Source organism: Molossus molossus, unplaced genomic scaffold (assembly GCF_014108415.1).
Source record: "Molossus molossus isolate mMolMol1 unplaced genomic scaffold, mMolMol1.p scaffold_m16_p_5, whole genome shotgun sequence".
NCBI classification, from domain to species: Eukaryota; Metazoa; Chordata; class Mammalia; order Chiroptera; family Molossidae; genus Molossus; species Molossus molossus.
In genome coordinates, this window is record NW_023425388.1 from 73,985,098 (window position 1) to 74,007,539 (window position 22,442).

Here is a 22,442-nt window from a genome sequence, read left to right on the forward strand (position 1 = left end):
TTTTGAGGAAATAAACTACTTTTGGAAAAACAAATGTTTGCTGAAGAATATTCTGAACAGAGACAAACTGGTGGGTGGTTGAGTGTCCCCCCAGAAGCATGCTGAATGGTGGCATGTCCATTCATGCAGCCACTGAATCCGAGGGTATAAAAACTCGGCATTGATCTTAGTAATGCTGGGATAAACATCTAAATTCTAGGAAAGGCAGAATCAAAAAAACAAAACAAAACAAAAACAAAAACAAAAACAATGCTGCCCTGATCGGTTTGCTCAGTGGTTATAGCATCAGCCCACGAACCAGAGAGTCCCAGGTTCGGTTCCTGCTAAGGGCACGTACCTTGGTTGCAGTTTGTCGCCAGCCCCAGTTGGGGTCGTGTGGGTGGCAGCCACTCGATGTGTCTGTCTCACATCAATGTTTCTCTCTCTTCCTCCCTCTCTCCTGCTCTATCTGAAGATAAATGCAAAAATGTCCTTGGGTAAGGATAAAAAAACCAAAAAACAATGCTGACTTATTTTTATGGTTCTGTAAATACGATGTTACTATTGTAAATGAGTCCACAGGGGACATCTCATGGAGGCAGCGGTGGCAGCAGCTGTTGTTCGAGTTTCTGTCTGCTGCCCAAGGACGACTAGAAGAAGAAAGATGCTGGAAAGTCGCTGAGAAAGACAAAAACGCAATGAACAAACCTGGGGCAAGGCCAAAAAGAAGAAGCCAAAGGCAAATTTTGGGACAAGCTCAATAACCTAGTCTTTTTTGACAAAGTAACATATGACAAACTCTGTAAGAAGTTCCCAGCCACCAACTTATCACCCAGCTGTAGCCTCTGAGCCTGAGGAGCCTGGTTCCCTGCCAGTGCAGCCCTTCGGGAGCGCCTTAGTAAGGGACTTATTAAACTGATTTCAGAGCACAGAGCTCAAGTACTTTATACCAGAAACACCAAAGGTGGGGGAGCCCCAGCTGCTGGTGAAGCCACATGAAATACAGGTCCCACCAGCTGTATATTTTGAAAAATAATACTTTATGAAATTAAAACAAAATAAGTCCATAAGAATGATTTCTTGACAGATCTGATAAACACTGTGAAAAGTTCAACACAGGTTAGTTATATGGCCTCTTTGCAACTCATCTCTGAATGAGTCGAATCTGCTTTTCAATGATCAAATGCATGTTTCCTTTGTCTGCCTTAAAAACAGGAGGGTAGGTTTCCTCTTAGACCCTCCGATGATCTTATCGTTATAAAGTCAAAGTGACCATGACAGACACATTTCTAACTATAGAGGAGGGAAACTACTTCTAGGGTGAAGTTATCTTTAACAGATAGCTTTCAGTTTGTCAGTGGTTTCATCTAGTGCCGGCCTTCACTATTTGGTGAGCTCTGTCGTGGGCTCTGTCCTGGGGACTCGCACAGGTTGGCTGTGCTTTGCGAGCCAAGTCAAGGAGGAAAATGCCCTCCTGATACTACTAACCTCGTTCTTAACCACTGCCATATTAGAATTAAAATGCTTAATTCATACTAGTTGATTGTCACTATATATTCATTTTACTAAATCTCAGCATATGCATTTCATATATAATATAGAAAGTTACAAAATACTGCTTATGTTTTATTATTTTAATTTTCTTGAAAAAATCAATCATTCTGGGATGGATTTACTATTTTATCTTTTCAGTAACAAAAGAAAAAAAAGTGACAAGCAATGCTTTATTTTTATATAGTCTCTAGAACATGGAGAATATTCAGTAACTATTAAGAAAAAATATATTTACCAATCATTAGGCAAAACCAATTTTGCAAGCAAGAAATTACTAGCATATTTCAGGTAAAAAAAAATGCTGTCGCTACTAGAAATGTGGAGCAAGTCCCGCTAGGTTTCCCATATTGGTTGTTGCTGTTAATGAGACTCGCTGGATACTGGCTAATGCTCTGCTTCGTCTGGCTGCACAGAAGCAGGACACTTTTATGCCTCCTCATTGAGAGGTTTATTATGAATACATTACATGTACATGGTGAACAGCCAGTTCGCTCTTCTCTTTAAATCCCATCAGCAGCCCAGCAGCCCAGGATTGGGTGTGCAAGGCAGTGTAGGCACCCCTGAACCTCCTTCTCCCCGGGTATCAGGAAACAGCCATTTTCCAAGCACGGGAGGACAGACGAATGCCCTCTGGAACTGTCGCTGCTGAGCCCAGTTTCATTTCCAGAGGGAGATGTGCTAACAACCTCCAGTGCTTTTCTCCGTCTGAGGACTGTGCAGCAATGTGACAGCGAGGGGTCCTCAGGGACCATCTCTGCATGCACACGGCCACACGGCACCCGGCCCACCCCACAGACGAGGGAGGGCCGGCACATTCCCCCGAACACTCACCCTTCATCTCCCTGTGCTCCCTTTCCCAGTCCCTCTTCCTTTCTGACGTCCTGTGTCCAGAGCCTCCCCTCCCTCCCCTTGACAGGAAAGGACAGGACAAGGCAGCAGACTGTCTGCTGCATGTTATACAGCAGTTGTCCTGTCCAGGCCGATGGTGGTCAAACCAGACCGCTCTTTGCCCCTACCAAACATTTTTGCCTTTCTACTTATTTTTTCCCCAGGAAGCTTTTGCCTCATATAGAGCAAGTGACATAACATTGGTACCTAACTCTATTTAACTATTTCTTTTATGAAAAACATGATAAAATGCCCTCCTCTCTCCTGCACATACACTATTGACAAGGTATGAAATCTGCAGATAGCGATAAAAAGAAAATCCTAGTATTTCACACCTCAAGTTCTTTATCAAAGTTTCCTCTTTTCCCACACCAAATGCGAGTTATTTTACTCTTTAAAGAATGTCCATGGTGAGGGCTCCTTTTCTCTCTGCCCAGGATGTGTGGATTCACTTTCTGCATTCCCCCAGAAAAGGAAAAGAAAACCCTCTGCCCTCATGTCTCCTTTATTCTCAAGACAATGGCTGCATGGGGATGGTTAGACGTAGCAGCGCCATGATTTCTGGTTTGTTTTATAAGGTCAGAAAACAGCTTAGGACGTCTTCCTGCTGCGACTCCTGCCACAGCTGTACCTGTGCATCTTCACTCTCCCTGTCTTTGGCTCCTTTATCTCTATCTAAAACCGATTTGAGTGGCATCCTCTTTCTTAAGAACAAAGCAAAGCACCTTCCCTTACCTGCCTTACCCCTTCAACTGACTGTCTTCTCCTCCTTGCTGTCAAATTCTTGAAAGCCAGTCCTTCTGCATGGTCTCCTAAGATCTACTCCCTTCATCCCATCCACGGCCACCCCTTATCCTTCTATTGCTCTTTTGATCCTTATAACCTTCGAGTCAACAGCTCCAAATGGCTTTATTCTTCCTGGTTTCTCTGAGTGTTTGCTAAGTCAGCTCTTTTTGGGAACCTTCCAGTCCCTTGTCTTCCATGATGCATACTTTGAGGTGTTCCCATCCTTCTCTTACCACTCTCTTTCTGTCTCCTTTGCTGGCTCCTCGTCCTCCTTCTTGTCCTTGAATTTAAATGTTTTCCAAGGATCTCTATTCTGCCTTTTCCCACCTTTTCTTCCACTCCCCAAGTCTACCATAGTGCCATTATATAGGCAACACCAAAAACTTCATCCCTAACCCAGATTCTTCAAAGTTCCAAATTTTTTTCCAACTTCCTGCTGTGGTCTTCCACCTGATGACCTCTTCACACAATAAATTACACATTTTGAAAGTCCAGGTACTCAGGCTGTCCCTCGCTCCACCACAAAGTGCTTCTCCTGAATTTCTGCCAATAATTCACTCAGCCATTCAGATTAAAGCCTTGGATTCTATTTAAATTCTTCCTTCTTCCTCACCCTCTGCTTCCAACCAGTTGCCAACATTTTGCATCTGACTTCCGCAACATACATCAAACCTGTCTCTTCCTTTAATCTTCAATTGCCACTTCTCACTCAGAAATTCAATACCCATCATATGATCAAGTCCAAAAGAACCCCGATTTTGTCCTTTCACCCCAGCCTCAGTTTGCTCATATCCAAAAGTTAATCATCTGAAGATACTTCTGATTATGTCATTTTCCTCTTCCCGCTTCCCTCCCAAACCAGGTTTAAACTCTGAACACTGGTGTTTAGGACTCTCCTCAATGTGGCTCCAGTGCGCTTTAGACTCATTTCTTACCAGGCCCTACATGAAGCCTGGCATCTGTTGGTGTGCAATATACATGGATAGGCATGCCTCTTCCAGGACTCTTCACTTTCTTCGGCTGATAACTTCCACACAATATTCTCTTACCCCAACTCTATCCACATCTCTCTCCAGCATTTATAACCCATATCAGACAAGCTGCTTACCCCTCTCTCAGTTTTCTCATCTGTAATATGAGCACGATAGTGCCTACTGCAAAATTGTGAGTATTAGCATGTATGCAAAGTGCTTGGGACAGAGCTGACACTCAGTAACCTGAACTGTTGTTACTGCTGTTATTGTTCATCCCTGTCAGTGAGAAGCCAGAGGGAGGAAGGTGATGAACTGAAACTCCTTATCTTAAACACTTAAGGTCTGGAAGACTTTCTTTCCTGAAGTGCTGTCCCTCTCCACCTTGCTGGGTGACAAGGCATGGAGGTGACAGCTTAGCCTCTACTTTGTTGACTGTAGCTGCCTCTCACTACCCTGATCATAGGCTGAGCTTTGTCATCACCCACTTCTGTAATCTTAACACTCAGCATTCCACTTTCTGATCACAGCTTCCTTTTCTTCTGCCTCCTTGTGACTTGACTCCTATTTCACCCTGATCTGAGCGCCCAGGTTGTTGTTATTTTCCACTTTTACCTGCAGAATTATTAATTATAACTGTGTGAAAGCTGTTAGAATCACTGTCAAGGTCCATTGTCTGTCTGTACATGTAGGCATGGGCACAGCCCCAAAAGCTGCATTGAAATACTGACATATGTTCTAACAGACTTTTTGACTAATAACAAATGTTTTCTCTTCTTCTCTAATACTGCTCATTTATAGAGTGGACTCAACAGGGTATGAGGATATAACAGTCACCAAGTACTAGATGATTGTTTTCAGACTTCCCTGGGTAGGGAATTTTGTTGTCATCTCAAGATTATTTCACATAGAAAAGGAAATATGGATATACAACCTCTTTCTTAATGTTTTACATTCCATGTATTGATATCAACCATAATTTTATCCCTGAAAAGATGAGGTGGTTTTTCCCTCCATTTTTTGGAAACATATTCTTCTGCAATCCTTTCATTTGCACAATTACTAGTCTTGTCCTTCCTGTTTCCTTATACAACCAACAAGCATTATAAATATTTCCTTTTTTTCCTCTTTGTATGTAAACAAACCCTAGATAAATGTGTGTGAAAGCACTTTTTAGTCTAAAGCAGTAATTCTCTACTTTGACCACATTCCAGACTCCTCTGTGGGAGCTTCTAAAAACCACTTGTACCCATGACCCCACCACAGATCCACTGAGTCAGAACCTGTCTGGGCTGAGAGCTCAGAATGAAAAACCTGAAAAGCTTCTGGGTGATATGGGCACCAACTGGACACCACTGCTGTAAGTGTAGGATTATCCTTTCCCAACAACTTCTTTGATTTCTGAGAATCGCCTTCTTTGGTTGTCTTCCAGAACTTTCAAACCTTCAAATAATAACCTGGTGGATTGCCTTTCCCACCTTGGTAGAAGCTTTCTTTATTATTTCTTTTCTTTCAGGAATGACTCATGCCTTTCGACCCATTGGATAACCATTGCATGTATGGGGAGGAATACAATACTGGGAGGCCTTGCTTTCCTTATCATGTCTTCTAGTAAGTGATTAGGTGAGGTTATTTAGGTTAATTAGGGCCTTTGGGTGTGCGTGGGGTTACAGAGTTCAGAATAAAGTCATCTTGGCAGCAACATCATGAGGAAAAAGATTTGAATGGGAAAGGCTAACAAGATTTTTTTCAACATTACAGTTATTTCCTTCTAAAAAGTGTTAGGTGACATGATCATCTAAGAGACTAGATAGAAGAAAATGAGTGGGCTTTGTGTGGACCAGGGACAACCAGCTTGCTGTTTATCTATCTAAGGTTTGTTATTTGGGGATAAGAAGATCTCAGGTGAGCACACAGCAGTTTTTAGTTAAAGCACTTTCATTACACATTTCTTGAAAATTAGAGTAGTAGCCATTTTTTCTGAACCCAATTAAATAGAATTTAAAGCAAGCTTCTTAGGAACCTGGTCTCTAAATAAAACAAAAAGAATTCAAACTACACACCCTGAAATAATAAATTTCATTACAATACAATAGCATTTCAGATTATATGTTGACCATAGTTATAGCTATGGAGAAAGAATGAAATAAAAGTTAATTGAAGAATAAATATGAAGAAATAAGAGAAACTTCATCACATCTCTGGGTGGCATTGAGGAGGATGGGACAATGACCCCAGGTCAAAGAACACCTGACCTCACATACTTAAGACAATCTCTCTTCCCCACATCCCTTAGGTACTACTCTGCCTTTGGGGAGCCCTTCTAACTTTGAAGCCCATTAGCCACTTTCAAGTCCATTCACTTAAATCCACCTCCCACCTTGTATTTACTCAACCACTCAAACATTCAATGTATCAGTGCCCCAAGGCTATGCATTCTCAATGAGGTTGCACAAATTGGTTCTTGGGGGATGAAAAAAACTGACTCTTTTTACATATAAACCACACACACACACACACACATTTATACACACATACACAAGCACAGTGAGGCAAAAGTAGGTTTACAGTTGTGATATGAAACTCAGGGTTTATTCTTGTATTATTTTCCATACAAACAACTGTAAACCTACTTTTCCTCACCCTGCACACACACACACACACACACACACACACACACACACACACACACACGGTATCTAAACAGATATACAGTATATCTGTGGTATTACAATTTCATTGTTAGGAAGGTGAGCAGAATAAAACTCACTAAAAAGACTCATTAGTGAGTTCATCAAGAACAAAAGGCTAAGAATATTGCTCTAGATTGAGCTCCCTGGTAGCCAAATGGACATCTGACTTGTCAACTCAAGTAAGCACTTAGAAGAGTCCCTGGCCAACAGAATGAGCTCAAGCATATTATTATTAATATTATTTAATTATTTAAAAAATCTGTATCATCTACTTGGATGATACTATCTGAGAAACAAATAATTCTGATCTTTAAATAATGTAAAACATCAAATACTTATACTGGTATCTGCAGTGGTAGTTAACAAGGAAAAATGAAGTCTTCAATTTAAGTGACTTATTTTAGGTTACCCCTAGAATCAACATCAAAAGGAATAAATTCAGACCATAGTATTATACAGGTCATATAAACTGTCAATAAAAGTAAAGTTATAAATTACCTCTAGCCTGGTCCTATGTCAGTAACTTAGGAGCAAATAAATACACTGACTACACAATTTGAAAGGATAGAAAAGAAAGTTCTTAATTATTTTATTTTTAACATCAAAGAAGTAGACATCTTCAAGTGATTTATAAGAAAATCCAATGCACAAAATAATTTCAATCTATTGGTAAAAGTATGTTGGATAGAGATATTTGGAGAGTAAAACACATAATTCATTATTTAAAATAGAAAAAGAAAACAGTAAGGCCATCCCAATCCATCAAAAAACCCTATTGATTTTCATAAATAATATTAATGCATAGTTCTTAGAACTACAAACATGGCCACGTTTGTGGTAGTTCGCCTGTCTCAATATTCTTTATCACTTCCTATATTTCTTTGCATGTATAAACTTTGCAGGCCTCTTGGGTTTACCTATTTTATTCACAGGCTTTTGGCTTTTTGAAAAGACATTTTCACTCAACGGTGTGGTAAGCTGACAGCACTAACACATAACTCAGGCCTCTTGGGAGAGCAGCTCAGCTGAAGATGCAATAGTCTCCACCTTTTTGCCTGGATGCATCAACAAACTACCATGTGATTGTGCTGTCATGAGATTTTGATTCAGTTATTAAGTTCCAGGTAAAAAAAAAAATCTTTTAAGTTTTGTTTAGATAGCAAAACTTCATTTGATCAAAAACTGGATATTTTTTGAAGATCCACGATGGTGGGAGACCACATGGATATCACACTCACTTCCTCTGAGGATCAAACTGGAATGACAACTAAAATATAGAACAACCAACTTCAATAGTCAACTGAAGACTAGCTGAATAGAAGTCTTATAACCAAGAATTTTCAGAAGAAGCCACATCAAGACTGGTAGGAAGGGCAGAGACTGGAAAAGGTCTGGCCCAACTCCCACAGGCGGGGGCGGGGGGGGGGGGTGAGATTCTGGAGGGATATCTCAGTTGCTAAGGTTCTCCTTGAGGAGCTTAGAGTTTTGACTCTATGTGGGCCCCCTAGCCTGGAGCACTAGAGCCTGGAAAAGGCACAAACATAACGTCTAGCTATGGAAATCATCAGGATACCGTCTTCCAGTAAGAGACAGGAGTTGGCTAGAATCACAGGCACTCTTCTAAAGGGCCAACTCACAAAAATCTCATTCACAGGCACTCACCCTGGGCCATGGTGGAGGGTAGGTGGAGGGACTGGAGTCATGTGAGGAAAAACTGGGGTTTGTGCTGTGGGGAGACAGCTGAGAGAACAGCCCCCAGGATCCCTGTGCTGAATCACACTCTTACACCACATATGCCATCTTTCTTGGGTGCAGCACTCCCTTCTTTATGGTAGCAGCATGAGAGAGTGCAACAGCCCCACCCTCTGGACTCCCTGTCATCTCACTCTGCAGAACTCATGCCCTACTTAGGAGTCAGATGCATAGGCTGGGGTGTAGAGGCCTGGGCAGACTCAAGGATTGTCAGTGACTTAGTGGTGTAGCTTTGGGGTGGAAGCCAATTCCCCATACTTTACAATGAACCTGACTGGTGCTTCCCCCTCACTGGAGATCCTCTGCCTCCACGCTCTGTGCTTTAGGTGGCCCCACCCTCTCAATCATAGTGGTCCTACCCTGCCGAAGTGTAGGCAGAATCTAGGAAATCAAAATCCAATTAGCTTCACAAGCAGCATAACAAAAGGGAGATCTTGGCAGGCACCAGAACCTGCTGAGGCGAGTTCTGCTTCATGTGGTCAGTACCTGCACAGCAGCTCATATGCTATGGTCAGGGTTGACGCTCACAGTCAGCTAGCCTGAGAGTTGACCTCACACATGAATGGGCCAATAGCAATCAAGAATTAATTACAACAACTGGGGCCACATAACCCACACAAGGGATATTCCTGGAGTACCCAGATCAGCTGTTCAAGGAGACAGCACCACTGAGTTCCACAGGACACTTACTACATAAGGCCATCCTACCACAACTGGGAGCTATAGCAGATCTACCTAATATATAGAAACAAACACAAAGAGGCAGCCAAAATAGAGAGACAAAGAAACATGTTCTAAATGGAAAACAAAAAAAACCACAAAAACATAAAAACTCAGGAGAAATCTCCAGAAAAATAGCTAAATGAAATGAAGGCAAGCCATTAACCAGATACATAGATCAAAAAATGGTTATAAGGATGCTCAAAAAATGTAGTGAGAACTTCGACAAACAGATAACAAGCATAAAAAAGAACACAGAGACCATAAAAAAAAAATAAGTAATAGGACTACATCAAACTCAAAAGCTTCTGCACAGCAAAAGATACAATCATCAAAATGGAAAGGCAACCCACTGTATGGGAGAGCATAATTGCCAATGACATATCAGATAAGGGGTTAATTTCCAATATATAGAGAGTGCTCATACAACTCAACAAAAGGAAGACAAAGAACCCAATTAAAAAATGGGCAGACAATGATGTATCAGATAAGGGGTTAATTTCCAATATATACAGAGTGCTCATACAACTCCACAAAAGGAAGACAAAGAACCCAATTAAAAAATGGGCAGAGGAGCTGAACAGACACCTCACCAAACAGGACATACAAATGGCCAAGAGACATTTGAAGAAATGCTCAACATCACTAATCATCAGAGAGATGCAAATTAAAACAACAATGAGGTATCACCTCATACCTGTCAGAATGGCCGCCATCAACAAATCATCAAACAACAAGTGTTGGCGAGGATGTGGAGAAAAGGGTACTCTAATACACTGCTGGTGGGAATGCAGACTGGTGCAGCCGCTATGGAAAACAATATGGTGCTACCTCAAAAAATTAAAAATTGAACTTCCATTTGACCCAGTGATCCCACTGCTGGGAATATACCCTAAGATACCTGAAACACCAATCAGGAAGGATATATGTACCCCCATGTTCATAGCAGCACTATTTACAATAGCTAAAATCTGGAAACAGCCCAAGTGTCCACCAGTAGACGAATGGATAAAAAAGCTGTGGTACATATACACAATGGAGTACTACGCAGCTGTAAGAAAGAAAGATCTCTTATCCTTTGAAACGACATGGAGGGACCTGGAAAGTATTATCCTAAGTCAAAGAAGCCAAGCAGAAAAAGACAAATACCACATGATCTCACTTATATACGGAATATAATGAACATAACAGTCTGAGGAATACAGTAGACCCAGACACATGGAAGTAGGGCACAGACTGACATCCCTCAGAAGAGGGGATGGGGGGTAGGGGGGTGGGAAGAGATAAACCACAGAACTTATATGCATGTATGCATGACCAATGGACATGGACAACTAAGCCGGGGACAGGGTGGAGGGGGGGTGGGGTGGGGGGTGCCAATGGGGTAAAAAGGTAAAATATCTGTATCAAAAAAATAAATAAAAATTCATAAAAAAAAAAAAAAAAATGGGCAGAAGAACTAAATAGACACCTTTCCAAACAGGACATACAAATAGCTAAGAGACATATGAAGAAATGCTCAACATCACTAATCATCAGAGAGATGCAAATTTAAACAACAATGAGGTATCACCTCACACCTGTCAGAATGGCCACCATCAACAAATCATCAAACAACAAGTGTTGGCGAGGGTGTGAAGAAAAGGGGACTCTAGTACACTGCTGGTGGGAATGCAGTCTGGTGCAGCCACTATGGAAAACAATATGGTGTTACCTCAAAATATTTAAAATTGAACTTCCATTTGACCCAGTGATTGCACATCTAGGAATATACCCTAAGAAGCCTGAAACACCAATTAGAAAGAATATATGTACCCCCATGTTCATAGCAGCACTATTTACAATAGTTAAGATCTGGAAATAGCCCAAGTGTCTATCAGTAGATGAATAGATAAAAAAGCAGTGGTACATATACACAATGGAGTACTATGCAGCTGTAAGAAAGAAAGATCTCTTATCCTTCGAGACGACATGGTGGGACCTGGAAAGTATCATCCTAAGCGAAAACAAGCCAAACAGAGAAAGACAAGTATCATATGATCTCACTTATTTGTGGAATATAATGAACATAACAGTCTGAGGAATGGGGTCGTCCCAGAGACGTGGAAATGGGGTACAGACTGACAATCCCCAGAAGAGGGGATGGTGGGGGAGAGATAAACCACAGAACTTATATGCATGTATGCATGAACAATGGACATGGACAACAAAACTTGGGATGGGGGGGGGAATCAGTGGGGAAAAAGTAGAAACATCTGTAACGAAAAAAATTAATTAAAAAAAAAATAAAGAGCCAGTTAGATATTAAAAAAAAAAAAAAAATTAGTCAGAAAAAAAGAATACAATATCTGAAATGGAGAATACACTAGAAAGAATAAAAGTAGGTTGTTGAAGCAAGATTGAATCAGTGATTTGGAAGACAAGGTAGCAGACACCCAATCAGAGCAGCAAAAAGAAAAAGGGATTTTAATAAATGATGATAGTTTAAGGGACCTTGGGAAAACATAAAGCTTACCAATATCTGCATCATAGGGGAATCAGAAGGAGAAGAGAAAAGCAAGGGATTGAGAACCTGTTTGAAGAAAAAAATGACTAAAAACCTCCCTAACGTGTTGAAAGAAAAACACACACACACACAAGTTCGGGAAGCACAGTGAGTCCTGAACAGGATGAACCCAAAGATGTCCATACTAAGACACATCATAATTAAAATGGCAAAGGTAAGGACAAAGAGAGAATCTTTAAAGCAGCAAGAGAAAGGCAGTTAGTTACCTACAAGAACGGTCCCAAAAGACTGTCAGCTGATTTCTCAACAGAACATTTCAAAAAGGATTGGCATGAAATATTCAAAGTGATGAAAAACAATGACCTACAGCAAAACTATCATTTAAAATTGAAGGAGAAATAAAGAACTTCCTAGACAAAAAAAAAGTTAAAGAGTTCATTACCACACAACCAGTATTACAAGAAATGTTAAAGTGTCTTCTTTAAGAAGAAGGAGAAAAAAACCCAAAACACCAAAGGAACAGAGTTATAAAAAATAAAATGACAATAAATAAATACCTATCAATAACCACTTTAAATGTAAACAATTTAAATGCTCCAATCAAAATATATAGGGTAGCAGAAGGGATAAAAAAAAACAAGACCCATATATATGCTATCTAGAAGAGACCCATCTCAGAATGAAAGACACACAGACTAAAAGTAAAGGGATGGAAAAAGATATTTCCAACTAAAAATGAAAAGAAAAAAAGCTGGGGTAACAAAATTTATATCAGACAAAATAGACTTTAAAGTAACAGCTATAGTAAGATACAAAGGACACTACACAATGCTAAAGGGATCAATCCAAAAAGAGGATATAACTCTTGTAAACATTTATCCACCCAAGACAGAAACACCTAAATATATAAAGCAAATCTTGATGGACATAAAGAAAGAAATCCACACTAATAGCCATCTTTTGGGATTTTAACACCTCATTAACATCAATGAATAGATCTTCCAGACAGAAAATCAACAAGGAAACTGTGGCTTTAAATGATACACTAGATCAGATTTAATTGATACCTTAGAAGCATTTCACTCAAAATTGGAGGCAAATACATTCTTTTCAAGTGTACATGAAACATTTTTAAGATAGACCATGTGTTAAGACACAAAACAAGTCTCAGTACATTTAATTAGATTGAAATTATGTGAAATATCTTCTCCATCCACAACAGTATGAAACTAGAAATGAATTACAAGAAAATAACTAAAAAACACACAAACACATGGAGGTTAAATAATGTATTACTAAACAATGCATGAATGAATGAGACCAAAAAGGAAATCAAAATATACCATGAGACAAATGCAAATGAGAACAAAACAACCCCAAATCTATGGGACAAAGTAAAAGCAGTCCTAAGAGGGAAACTCACAGCATTACAGGCCTACCTCAATAAACAAGAAAAATCGCAAATAAACAATCTAACTTTACACTTAAAGCAACTAGAATCAGAACAACAAACAAAGCCCAAAGTGAGTAGAAGGAAGGAAATAATAACAATTGGAGCATAAATGAAATAGTCTAAAAAAGGAAAAATACAAAAGACTGATGAATCCAAGAGCTGGTTCTTTGAAAAGATAAACAAGATTGAACAACCTTTAACCAGACTCATCTAGAAAAAGAAAGAGAGAACCCAAATGAATAAAATAAAAACTGAAAGAGAAGTAACGACTGAAAGCATAGAAATACAAAGGGTTATAAGAATATATTTTTAAAAACTATATACCAACAAATAGGACAATATGAAAAAATAGATAACTTTATAGGAATATACAATCTTCTTTTTAAAAAGTTATTGATGAGAGAGAGAGGATAAAGAAAGAGAGAGAGAAACATCAGTTAGTTGTTCCACTTATTTATGCATTCATTGGTTGTTTCCTGTATTTGCCCTAATCAGGGAAGACTCACAAGCTCATTTTATGAGGCCAACATTATCCTAATTCCAAAACCAGATAAGGACACTAAACAGAAAAAAATTATAGGCCAATACACCTGATGAACATAGATGCTAAAATCTTCAAAAATATAATAGTAACCCAGATCCAGCAATACATTTAAAAGATCATAAACCATGATCAAGCGGGCTTTGTTCAGGCCATGCAAGGTTGGGACAATAAATGCAAATCAATAAAAGTGATATATCACATAAATAAAATGAAGGATAAAAATCACATGATCATATCAATAGATGAAAAAGAGCAGTTAATGAAATCCAGCACCCATTTATGATAAAAAGTCTCAGCAAAGTGGGAATAGAGGGAACATACCTCAACATAATAAAGGCCATATATGACTAACCCACAGTCAACATCATACTCAACTGGCAAAAACTAAAAGTGTTTCCCTTCAGATCCAAAACAAGACAGGGATGCACACTTTCACTGCTCTTATTCAACATAGTACTGTAAGTCCTAGCCACAGCATTTAGATAAGAAGAAGAACTAAAAGTTATCCAATTAGAAAGGAAAAAGTAAAACTATCATTATTTGCAGATGACATGATACTGTACATAGAGAACTTAAAAATTCCACCAAAAAACTACCAGAACTGATAAAATAATTCAGTAGAGGATACACAATAAATATCCAGAAAGCAGTTGCATTTCTATACAGCAATAATGAAGTATCAGCAAGAAAAACTGAAAAAAAATCTCATTTACAAATGCATAAAAAAATGACCTTGGAATAAATTCAACCAAAGATGTAAAATACCTGTACTCAGAAAACTACAAGAAACTGAAGAAAGAAACTGAAAAAGATACAAATAAATGGAAGTATCTATCATGTTTATGGATAGGATAAATTAACATCATTAAAATGTTCATACTACCCAAAGCAATTTATAGATTCAATGCAATTCCTATCACGATACCAATCAATATTCCAAAAACTTATATGGAACCTCAAAAGACCCCAAATAGCCATAGCAATCTTCAGAAAGAAGAACAAAGTCAGAGAAATCATGCTACCTGATATCAAAGTAGTATACAAGGCCATAGTAACCAAAACAGCATAGTACTAGAATAAAAACAGATGTATATAGATCAATGGAACAGCACAGAATGCCTAGAAATAAACCCATGCCTTTATAGTCAATTAATATTTGACAAAGGAGGCAAAAACATACAATGGGGTAAACAGTCTCTTCAATAAATGATGTTGGGAAAATTGGATGGATAATTGCAAAAAATGAAATTAGATCACCTTCTTATATCATACACAACAAAAAGTCAAAATTGATTAAAGAGTTAAATGTAAAACTCAAAACCATAAAAATCCTAGAAGAAAACATAGGCAGTAAAATGTCCGTCATTTCTTGCAGCAATATTTTTTTCTGATATGTCTTCTCGGGCAATGGAAACAAAAGAAAAAACAAAACAAAAACAAAAGGAACTATATCAAACTAAAAAGTTTTTGCACAGCAAAGGAAACCATCAACAAAATGAACAACCCATTGACTGGGAGAACATATATATTTGCCAGTGACACATCTGATAAAAGGTTAATATTCACAATTTATAAAGAACTTATAAAATTCAACACCAAAAAAACCCAAACAGACTCTAGCACACGGCTGCAGCCACTATGGAAAACAATAAGGTGTTACCTCAAAAAATTAAAAATTGAACTTCCATTTGACCCAGTAATCCCACTTCTAGGAATATACCCTAAGAAGCCTGAAACACCAATCAGAAAGAATATATGTACCCCCATGTTTGTAGCAGCACTATTTACAATAGTTAAGATCTGGAAACAGCCTAAGTGTCCATCAGTAGACGAATAGATAAAAAAGCAGTGGTACATATACACAATGGAGTACTATGCAGCTGTAAGAAAGACAGATCTCTTATCCTTCGAGACTACATGGAGGGACCTGGAAAGTATCATCCTAAGTGAAACAAGCCAAACAGAGAAAGACAAGTATCATATGATCTCACTTATTTGTGGAATATAATGAACATGACAGTCTGAGGAATGGGGTGGTCCCAGAGACGTGGAAATGGGGTACAGACTGACAATCCCCAGAAGAGGGGATGGTGGGGGAGAGATAAACCACAGAACTTATATGCATGTATGCATGAACAATGGACATGGACAACAAAGCTGGGGATAGGGCAGGGAGGGAGGGGGCGGGGGGAATCAGTGGGGGAAAAAGGAGAAACATCTGGAACAAAAATTAATTAATAATTTAAAAAAAACCCAAACAATCCAATTAAAAAATGGGCAGAGGACCTGAATAGATACTTCTCCAAGAAGGACATTCAGATGACCAATAGACATATGAAAAAATGCTCAGTATCACTAATCATTAGAGAAATACAAATTAAAACCACAGTGAGGTATCACCACACACCTCTCAAAACAGCTATAATCAATAAACAAACAACAAGTGCTGGTGAGGATGTAGAGAAATGGGAATCCTCGCGCATTGTTGGTGGGAATGCAGATTAGTGCAACCACTGTGGGAAACAGTATGGGGGGTTCCTCAAAAAGTTAAAAATGGAACTGCCTATGACCCAGTGATTCCATTTCTGGAAATATATCCAAATAAATCTGAAACACTGATTCGAAATAATATATGCACCCCTATGTTCACTGTATCATTATTTATAAAAGCCAAGATTTGGAAGCAGTCAAGTGTCCATTAGTAGATGAGGGAATAAAAAAGCTGTGGTATGTATACACAATGGAATTCTACTTGGCCACAAAAAAAAAAAAAAAAAAAGGAAAGCTCACTTTTGCAACAGCATGAATGACCTGGAGAGTAATATGCTAAGTGAAATAAACCAGTCAGAGAAAGACAAATAACGTATGCTTTCACATATGTGGAATCAAATAAACAAAATAAAGAAACAAACAAAATAGAAACAGACTCATAGATACAGACAACAGTATGGTGATTCCAGAGGGAAATGAGACTCGACTCTTGACTTTGGGTGCTGAACACACAATATAATATACAGATGATGTATTATAGAATTGTACACCTGAAACCTATATAAATGTATTAACCAATGTTACCCCAATAAATTCAATAAAACTTTAAAAAGTGGATATTTTTCTAAGGTTTGGAGAGACTATTACTTAATTTTAGAAATGACACACAAAAAAGTGTCTAAATATGCATAGCGGGCTTATCAGCAAGGCCAAGTTTCTGAAAGAAGAGGCATTTAGGAGATGCTTATTTCCTCAGCACCACTGTCCACTCTTAGACTCAGACAGTGACAAGGAATATTCAGCGACACCTCCCTGGACTCCAGATCCCATACTCCAGCTCTCACTTTCTGTGGGGACCCTCATCAGCTCCTCTTTCTCCTTGGCTTCCTGACTCGTGCCAGCCAGCTTGGACTGTGGGCTCCCAGGGATAGCCATGCTGAGGGCCCCAGCAGCTGAGGAGCCAGTTTACAAGAGACGTTACAGCATTGTTGGGCTAAACTGCAAGTTTGGTGCCAGCTGACGCCGGCTTTCACCAGTGACTCCTTACAAAACAGGCAGGATAGAAAAAAAAAAAGGTCTCTTGAACACACATAGTAAACTCTTTATCTTGTATATAAACATGTGATAAGAAGAAAAAAAAAGTCATTTTTAGTCCACACTATCCTCTAAGCAGAGGGAATCCTTGTAACTGTGGTATCTTTTGTTTGCTAAGCACAACTGAAATATTCATTTTGGCATTAATGGCTTTTGACATACTTGAAGCAGTATTGGCAGTGGGTGGGGGTGTGCAAGTTTAGACAGCGGAGCTTGGACAGACTCAAACTGCTCTTCCGATGAAAGGGAGAGAGGTGGAGAGTTGGAAGAGGAAAGAAAGCGGGAATCACAGGGCCTGCAGGGCTGAGGAGAGACCTGGGAGAGGAGGCAAAACAAACGGGGATTTTGTCAAAGGTGCAGTTCAAATTCACTTCTGTAATTCTCTCTACATCATGCATAAATATTTTTAAAGTGGCAGTTTGAATGGAGGCCATAATATTAACCTGTCTGGGTCCAACCCTGTTTTCAGGCCCCATCACACCAGGGGCTCTCTTCCACCTCCTTGTCTCTCCTCACCAGTGCCCCGACCAGAGTCTGAAGGCTGGGCAGACCTAGCTGGGGGTGGGGTGGTACTACATAAAGAGGGAGAATGTGAAAAGGTACAAGAGGGGCCTTCTCTCTGATGGAGATGGACTCATAAATTATCTCTTTATGTAAAACCTGTTTCTTGGTATGCTGGAATTGTAACTCTACCACAAGGGTTAGCAATATAAGCATCAATAAGCAAGATATATAGGTTTTGTAGGGCCATTCTAAGGAGAAAAAAGATATATAGAGGGACAAAAGCATAAAGCAGAAGATGAGACAAACACCAAGAAGAGTGTTTCACAACATCATAAAGGTTAACTACAGCAGCCAGAAAATGTCCTGTTCATCGGCACAAACAGGAGACTTCTGAGTTTAGGCAGTGAATATCTTTTCATTAGTTGGGAGTTATGGCCACCGAGAAAGTCCAGTTTAAGCTCCACACTGACCAGACAGCCTTGAACAGTGTTGGATGCAGCCTCGTACAATGGCCAAGCCCTGTGGCCCGAGCTGCATGGTGTGGCCCTACTGCGATTGAGGCTCGACTGTTCCTTCACCGCACTGACCACGAACTTTCCATAAATAACAAATACCTGGGCCTTATGTGCCGCACGTGCCTTATTTAAAGGTAACACAAAGACTGCCAGAAAGGGCGAGTGACCCCGACAGTGAGGCTTGCAAACTGCGCAGCTTTTTCTCTGCTTTTGCAATCCGATAATCTACACAAACCTCCCAGTGACTGTGGTGTCCAGAATAAGTACCTAGACAACAGTCCAACCAGATCTCTCCTGTCCTTTCCCTGGTTACATAAAAACAAAAAAGAAAAAGGCATAGGTGATGTGCGCCTCTCACCCCTCCCCCTTCCTTGGTTGCACAGTATTGGGCTACTTCCCTCAATTTTCCAATAAGCTAGTGGAAGATGCAGACAGAATTGCCAGACTCTAGACTTTCACTGACATTTAAAGGTCAAGTCTCCTTTGTATTGTACACAATGATATCTCCCTCCTCGCACATCTGAGATGGCTGTGAGGATGAGTAGGGGGAGGAGAGAACCTTTGAAAGTTCGCCCGGGCAAAGGGACTTGATTTACTGCAATTCTGCTGAACACTTAAGTTGAGAGAGCTTGTTTCATAAAATAAATAAAGAGTTAAAGAAAATTATAATCAAAGGATGAATTCATGCAGCTATTGTTTTTCAACTCTGTTCTTTGGTGGTTACCCTCTCACCAAATAAAGACTATTAACAGAAGTGGATGAGTGCCATAAATAGGATGCAGTTTTCAAACATTTTGTTTCTTAGCAGAGGTTTTTTCCTTGACTGCTGGACCCCAGTGCCAGCGATCAGGTGTTACTTGTGAAAGAGACGCCCTCTGTGGGAAAGCCATTTGCCCTAGCTCCATTTCAATTTCCCCACTTGAAGGAAGAACTTGTTTTGTCAGAATCACATATTCAATACATATTTCTTTAAAATTTTTCTAATTCCCCTCTGCCCCAGAGCTCATGGAAACCTCCTCACCGAGACCTAACAGCGTCCCAACGACACACTGCTTACCTCTCTGGTCTTTACACCCCAGCTCCTTCATCATGAACTTGCTGGTGAGCCCTCGTCGGGGTTTCCTGTCTGAAAATAACTAGTAACAACCTCAATTTATTGACTGTTAATTACGCACCAAATGCCAGGCTGGGCACTTTATTTACAGAATTTCATTTGATGTCTGACACAATCCTGCGAGACAGTTATTACCTACATTTTACAGATGAGGAAACTGAGGTTCAGACTGGTTTTGCAACTACTTCAGAGTTACAATGATTGCAAGTGGCCACCTGGTACAGAAACCTAGGTCTGTCAGGCCCGAATCCACACAAACATACTCTATTATTGTCTCCATATCCTTACTGATTAAACAAGTCAAATACATTGTGCATTTATTTCCGATAACACGGTGACCACAGGGTTTGTTTACAGAGCTAAATGCCAAAAACACTCCAAATGCTGGAAGATTGATGGAGAGATGAAAGTGATTTTAAATTCTGTAGACATGAAGAATTCCCACACAGGGACACATGAGGGCACTCTACCCTCCTTTCAGTTGAGGAAACATTTCCTTTTGCATTTCTGCAGCTCAGAGCGGTGGTTCTGCTCTGATTACTTGTAGGAGCTTATAAATTCCTCCTGGAGCTCAGTTTCTCCACCTGCAAATTTGAAGGTGGGTAAATGAGCCTTAGGAGCTCTTTTATCTTAAGAATCGATTATTCCAACTTATTAACAGCTAGTTAAAGGGATTTATGACCCTATTTCAACAAGGGTTATTAACCACTACAAAGAAATAAGATGTTTCTTTTATACTTACTATACCTAAGCAGAAAATCTGAGTATAGATTTAATTCATCATATTTGCAAAAAGCAAATCATTCCCCAGCCTGAAGGTGGTATTAATTGATTTTTGGCTCATCTGAGAATTTTGTGAACTTGCTGGAGATAATGCTTTCCCGTCATGGAGATTCAGGTTCTCACCTTCATAAGGATTTAGTACTTTATGGGACAATTTTATAAAATTTATTGTGGGGACCTTGAAAAAAACTTCATAGTCACCTGGCGTGGTTGAGATTTTTTGTGGGGCAGGGTGATTTGAAGATTCATTGAACAAACGACGGAAGGGCAGGGATCCAGGGGAGTTCCTCGGCTAAATCCCTCAAGGACAAGAAGGGTTTTTCCTCTTTCTTGTAAATGAAGAACTAAGCCAGGTGCTCCAAAAGAGCAAAGAAATAAAGGAGGAGGGAAAATCCAACAAGTGGAAGTCTAAATTACACAAAATGGTGGGTTCAAAGGTAATCTGTACATTATGCCCAGCGGGGAAATTGAATGGAAACACACGTGCCCGGGAAGACGAGTGTGCCGACACGCTTACCCACCTGCCCTGTCCCTATAGAGGCAAAAAGATTTTTTTCTCTGTTGGAGCCTCGTAGGGTGATTAATACACAGACCACTTAAACCACTGGGCTGCTTTTGTTCTGAGTCAATAAAAAGCCTCCTAAATATCTGGTATTGGAAAAGAAAAAAAAGTGGCTTGTTCAGTCAGGACAGGTTAGCAGGCAGTCCTGCAAACACACCCCCCGATGAGTGTCCAGGTGTTACAGTCCTGGCATGGAAACAGCTGCCTTTGAAAAAAGAAAACTACTCTTTATTGTAACCAACAAAAGGAATTAAAGTTACAGGACAACAGTGGGTTAATCTTCAACTTTATAAAATTATTAAAATTTAAATGTAATTAAGTGAATTTGGCAAGACCTGGTTTTTACAGTTCTAGACTTTTATCAGGATTTTTGTTGCAATTTGCTCCACCTCCAAATACCTCGATTTCTTCATCTGTAAAATGGAGATAATAAAAGCACTTACCTTACTGGGTTTAAAGATTAAATGGATTTACATAAATCAAGTAGAGCAATTATCAGGCACCTAGTAAATGCTTCATAATTTTTTTTAATCCTCACCCGATGACACTTTTATTTTATTGATTTTAGAGAGAGAGGAAGGGAGAAGGAGTAGTGGAGGAGAGAAACATCGATTGATTGCCTCCTGTACATGCCCCCACTGGGGACTGAACCTGTTACCTGGGTATGAGCTCTGACCAGGGATTGAACCGGTGACCCTTCAGTGCACAGGACGATGTCCAACAGAGCCACACTGATCAGGGCATCCTAGTAAGTGCTCTGTAAGTGCTATATAAGTAAGCTCCTCCTCTTCAGACACTATTATTATTTTTGTTATCATTTTTAAAGCCTTGAGACACCTTGAGAAGACTGCAATGCAGCTATATGATTTTGTCTCACTCTAGGCAGTATTACTTTCTCTCCGTGTGTCCTAGTTTCTCCTTAAATTAACTAGAAATGTCAGCTCTTTGTGCTTAAATTCTTTGCAGATATTTCAAGATTCCATTTCTCTCTCTTTCACTCCCCCCTTTTCCCCATAGCTACTTATTCCAAAGCAGTATACAGTCACCGAGGATAGAGATAACAAACACAGCTGTGTACAGTGGAAAGACAGGTGGACAGTCCTAATGGCATAATGTGTCCCATGATGGAGGTGTGCACAGAAGTCGTACCTGAGCTGTTTCTTGCATGATGAATTGTAATTGTCCTAGTAAAATATGGGGGCTTGGGGGACAGGGTGGTGGTAGAGGAAAAAGCATGTTTAAAGGCTGGAGTTGTGCAAAGAGACAGCATATTTTCTTTCAGGGTTTTCTTTGGACCCTAAATTGTCACTGCCTCCCTATTGTCTACAAGATGAAGCATGAAGTGTTCAGCACCTCGCTGAAAACTTCCTTCAATCTGGCTGAAGTCTCTCTCCAGTCCTTTGCCATTTCTTTGTCCTGTCACTTCGACAGTGAGCCATGGCAGCCCTGTTCTGTTCCCTAACGGTGCCCTTGCTCCCCCATATTGAATTCTATTCATTTGGTTCCCTTTGTCTGGAATGTCCGTCCTCCCCA

At 39.8% G+C, this 22,442-nt stretch overlaps 1 protein-coding gene across 1 annotated transcript in view; it reads right to left on the reverse strand.

The window, feature by feature from the left end:
• Nucleotides 1-22,442, reverse strand: part of PLCXD2 (phosphatidylinositol specific phospholipase C X domain containing 2) — a 50,994-nt gene that overhangs the window by 13,925 nt on the left and 14,627 nt on the right. The window lies entirely within an intron of this gene.